A 6,000-nucleotide genomic window follows, 5' to 3' on the forward strand; every position below is an offset into this window, starting at 1 on the left:
ACCGCACGCCTGCCGGCGACAGCCCACCCGCTGCCCGCGTGACTGGGTGGCTAGAGACCGCCCGCCTGCTGTTGATGGCCTGCCCGCCCGCTGCCTGCGCGATTGGGCGGCTAGAGACCGCCCGCCCACAGGCGACCACGCGGCTAGACCCCGAGGTGCAGCCCAGCAGGTACGGCACAGAGACACTAGGAAGAGGTCTATAGCCAGGCCTTCATGAAGTAGCCAACCGGGAGCTGAAACCAACCAGAGACAGTCCAGTCCCACCCCCCCCTTCGGACACCCCAGCAAGGAGCCTGGGGCCCGCCATAGCAGAGAGGTGACGTCACTGGAGCTCGGCCGTCGGAATTCCTTCCCAACGGAATCCACTTTAGCAGGCATAGTCTATCAACACAAAGGAGACGCAACAGAGATATACAAAACCAAAACAAATCTATAGGAGAGAGCAGAAACACAGCAATCAAATAGAGCTGGAAAGTAACTTGAACAACATGAAAAAACAAGGGAAACAAGGATTACAAACAATGCAGGACAACTTAAATCTACAGGAGGACCTAGAAGCATAAGAAACATGGATAGGGAAAGAACTCAAGGCATGCCTAACTCAGATGGAACGGAATATTACAGAAGACATGAGACAGCAAGTCCAAGCAATGAAAGTATATTTTGAAAATGAATTAAACAAACAAATTCAAATGGCAAAGAGCGAGCTTTACCAGGAGATAGAGATCTTAAAAAAAAATCAAACATTAATCCTAGAAATGCAGTAAACTATAAACCAAATTAAAAACTCAAACGAGAATATTACAAATAGACTAGATCAAGTAGAAGTTAGAACATCAGATAATGAAGACAAAGTTTATCAACTTGAAAAGAATATAGTTAACACAGAAAAGATGCTTAAATCTCATGAGCAATCTATTCAAGAGATATGGGATGTCATAAGAAAACCAAATTTGAGAGTCATCGGGATAGAAGAAGGCATAGAGATTCAAGCCAAAGGAATGGACAACCTATTAAATGAAATAATTCTAGAAAACTTCCCAGAGATGAAAGATGGAATGGATTGCCAAATTCTGGAAGCCTACAGGACCCCAAACATTCAAAACCGTAATAGACCAACTCCAAGACATATAATTATGAAGATAGCCAACATACAGAACAAGGAGAGAATATTAAAAGCTACGAGAGAAAGGAGGCAGATTACATTCAGGGGTAAACCAATTAGGTTAACGACTGATTTTTCATCACAGACTTTGAAAGCAAGAAGATCCTAGAACAATGTATTTCAAGCGCTGAAAAATAATGGATTCCAACCAAGAATACTGTATCCATCAAAATTAAGCTTCAGATTTGACAATGAAATTAAAATCTTTCACAAAAAACAAAAGCTAAAAGAATTTGCAGCCAGAAAACCAGCACTGCAAAGAATTTTGAGCAAAATACTACAAGAAGAGGAATTGGAAAATAGTGCCCAAAACTAACAGCGGGAGGTATCTCAGTAAAGGGGAAGGAAAATAACCAAATGGTAAAAACTAGCCAAACTAAAATAAATAAATAAATAAACATGACTGGAAGTACAAACCATATTTCAATTGTAACCTTAAATATTAATGGCCTAAATTCACCAATCAAGAGACATAGGCTAGTAACCTGGATCAAAAAAACAAATCCAACAATATGCTGCCTTCAGGAGACTCATATGATAGGAAAAGACATACACAGGCTGAAGGTAAAAGGATGGGAAAAATCATACCACTCACATGGCCCTCTGAAGCAAGCAGGAGTGGCCATACTCATATAGAATAAAATCAACTTCAAACCTCAGTTAATCAAAAGGGATAAAGAAGGACACTACATACTGTTAAAAGGAACCATCCACCAACAAGACATAACAATTATCAATTTGTATGCACCAAACAATGGTGCTGCAACTTTCATAAAACAAACTCTCCTCAAGTTCAAGAGTCAAATAGACTACAACACAATAATTATGGGTGACTTCAACACACAGCTCTCGCCATTAGACAGATCCTCTAGACAAAAGCTGAATAAAGAAACTATAGAACTCAATAGCACAATCAATAACCTAGACTTAACCGACATATATAGAATATATCAACCATCATCAAGTGGATACACGTTCTTCTCAGCAGCACATGGATCCTACTCAAAGATAGACCATATATTATGCCACAGGGCAACTCTTAGTAAATATAAAGGTGTGGAGATAATACCATGCACCATATCTGATCATAATGGAATGAAACTGGAAATCAATGATAAAAGAAGGAAGAAAAAATCCTACATCACATGGAAAATGAACAATATGTTACTGAATGATCAATGGGTTACAGAAGACATAAAGGAGGAGATAAAAAAAAATTCCTAGAGACAAATGACAATACAGACACAATATACCGGAATCTATGGGATACAATGAAAGCAGTTTTAAGAGGGAAATTCATTTCCTGGAGTTCTTTCATCAAAAAAAGAAAAAACCAACAAATAAATGAACTCACACTACACTTCAAAAACCTAGAAAAGGAAGAGAAAAACAACAGCAAATGTAGTAGAAGACAAGAAATAATTAAAATCAGAGCAGAAATCAACGAAATTGAAACAAAAAAACATTGAAAAAATTGATAAAACTAAAAATTGTTTTTTTAAAAAATTAATAAGATCCACAAGCCCTTAGCCATGCTAACGAAGAGAAGAAGAGAGAGAAGTCAAATTACTAACATACGGGATGAAAAAGGCAATATCACAACAGACACTACAGAAATACAGAAGATAATTAGAAAGTATTTTGAAACCCTATATTCCAATAAAATAGAAGATAGTGAAGATATCGATAAATTTCTTAAGTCATATGATCTGCCCAGATTGAGTCAGGAAGACACACACAATTTAAAGAGACCAATAACAAAGGAAGAAATAGAAGAAGCCATCAAAAGACTACCAACCAAGAAAAGCCCTGGACCGGATGGATATACAGCGGAGTTTTACAAAACCTTCAAAGAAGAATTAATACCAATACTTTTCAAGCTATTTCAAGAAATAGAAAAAGAAGGAGCTCTTCCAAATTCATTCTATGAGGCCAACATCACCCTGATCCCTAAACCAGACAAAGACACTTCAAAGAAAGAATACTACAGACCAATATCTCTAATGAACTTGGATGCAAAAATTCTCAATGAAATCCTGGTGAATCGAATACAACAGCATATCAAAAAAATTGTGCACCATGATCAAGTAGGATTCATCCCTGGGATGCAAGCCTGGTTCAATATACGGAAATCAATAAATGCTATTGACCACATCAATAGACTTAAAGATGAGAACCATATGATCATCTTGATAGATGCAGAAAAAGCATTCTACAAAGTACAACATCACTTTATGTTCAAAACACTAGAAAAACTAGGGATAACAGGAACTTACCTCAACATTTTAAAAGCTATATATGCTAAACCTCAGGCTAGCATCATCCTAAATGGAGAAACACTGAAGGCATTCCCTCTAAAATCTGGAACTAGACAGGGATGCCCTCTATCACCACTTCTATTCAATTTAGTTCTTGAAATACTAGCCAGAGCAATTAGACAGACAAAAGAAATTAAAGGCATAAAAATAGGAAAAGAAGAACTTAAATTATCGCTATTTGCAGATGACATGATAATATACTTAACAGACCCAAAAGGGTCTACAAAGAAACTGCTAGAGTTAATAAATGAATTCAGCAAAGTGGCAGGATATAAAATCAACACACATAAATCAAAGGCATTCCTGTATATCAGCAACAAAACTTCTGAAATGGAAATGAGGAAAACCACTCCATTCACAATATCCTCAAAAAAAATAAGATACTTGGGAATCAACAATACAAAAGAGGTGAAAGATTTATACAATGAAAACTACAGAACACTAAAGAGAGATAGAAGAAGACCTTAGAAGATGGAAAAATGTACCCTGTTCATGGATAGGCAGAACTTACATCATCAAAATGGAGATATTACTCAAAGTTCTCTACAGGTTTAACGCAATGCCAATCAAAATTCCAATGGCATTTCTTGTAGAAATAGATAAAGCAATCATGAAATTCATATGGAAAAATAAAAGACCCAGAATAGCAAAAGCAATTCTAAGCAGGAAGTGTGAATCTTGGAGGTATAGCGATACCAGATCTCTAACTGTACTACAGAGCAATAGTAACAAAAACAGCATGGTACTGGTACCAAAACAGGCAGGTGGACCAATGGTACAGAATAGAGGACACAGAGACCAATCCACAAAATTACAACTTTCTTATATTTGATAAAGGGGCTAAAAGCATGCAATGGAGGAAGGATAGCATCTTCAACAAATGGTGCTGGGAAAATTGGAAATCCATATGCAACAAAATGAAACTGAATCCCTTTCTCTCGCCATGCACAAAAGTTAACTCAAAATGGATCAAGGAACTAGATATCAAATCAGAGCCACTGCGTCTGATAGAAGAAAAAGTTGGCTACGATCCTCATACTGTGGGGTCGGGCTCCAAATTCCTTAAGAGGATGCCCATAGCCCAAGAGTTAATAACAAGAATAAACAAATGGGACCTACTTAAACTAAAAAGTTTTTTCTAAGCAAGAGAAACAATAAGAGAAGTAAATAGAGAACCTACATCCTGGGAACAAATTTTTACCCCTCATACTTCAGATAGAGCCCTAATATCCAGAATATACAAAGAACTCAAAAAATCAAACAATAAGATAACAAATAACCCAATCAACAAATGGGCCAAGGACCTGAACAGACACTTCTCAGAGGAGGACATACAATCAATCAACAAGTACATGAAAAAATGCTCACCATCTCTAGCGGTCAGAGAAATGCAAATCAAAACCACCCTAAGATACCATCTCACTCCAGTAAGATTGGCAGCCATTATGAAGTCAAACAACAATAAGTGTTGGCGAGGATGTGGGGAAAAGGGTACTCTTGTACATTGCTGGTGGGACTGCAAATTGGTGAGGCCAATTTGGAAAGCAGTATGGAGATTCCTGGGAAAGCTGGGAATGGATCCACCATTTGACCCAGCTATCACCCTTCTCAGACTATTCCCTGAGGACCTTAAAAGAGCGTACTATAGGGATACTGCCACATCAATGATCATAGCGGCAAAATTCACAATAGCTAGACTGTGGAACCAACCTAGATGCCCTTCAATAGATGAATGGATAAAAAAAAATGTGGCATTTATACACAATGGAGTATTAAGCAGCACTAAAAAATGAAAAATCATGGAATTTGCAGGAAAATGGATGGCATTAGAGCAGATTATGCTAAGCGAAGTTAGCCAATCCTTAAAAAACAAATGCCAAATGTCTTCTTTGATATAAAGAGAGCAACTAAGAACAGAACAGGGAGGAAGAGCATGAGGAAAAGATTAACATTAAACAGAGAAGAGTGGAGGGAGAGAAAGGTAGAGAGAAGGGAAATCATATGGAAATGGTAGGAGACCCTCAATGTTACACAAAATTACATATAAGAGGTTGTGAGGGGAAAGGGGGGGAACAAGGGAGAGAATTGAACAACAGCAGATGAGGTAGAGAGGGAAGATGGGAGGGGAGGGGAGGGGGGATAGTAGGGGATAGGAAAGGTAGCAGAATACAACAGTCACTAATATGCCATTATGTAAAAATGTGAGTGTGTAACTGATGTGATTCTGCAATTTGTATTTGGGGTAAAAATGGGAGTTCATAACCCACTTGAGTCAAATGTATGAAAGATGATATATCATGAGCTTTGTAATGTTTTGAACAACCAATATAAAAATAAAAAACTTCCAAACATAAAGATGTTTAGACTTATACTTGGAATAAATCCTCTAATCTAGAAATGAAAAACAGATATCTGAACTGAAGACAGGTATGATATAGAGAGGCATTCAGATAAACACAGAATTGTTCTAATGCAATTGGGCACAAAATTATTCATGGAAAAATTGAAATTGAAAAA

Source organism: Marmota monax, unplaced genomic scaffold, assembly GCF_021218885.2.
Source record: "Marmota monax isolate L192 unplaced genomic scaffold, Marmota_monax_Labrador192_F-V1.1 WCK01_AAM20220418_F8-fsc00023, whole genome shotgun sequence".
Taxonomy (NCBI): domain Eukaryota; kingdom Metazoa; phylum Chordata; class Mammalia; order Rodentia; family Sciuridae; genus Marmota; species Marmota monax.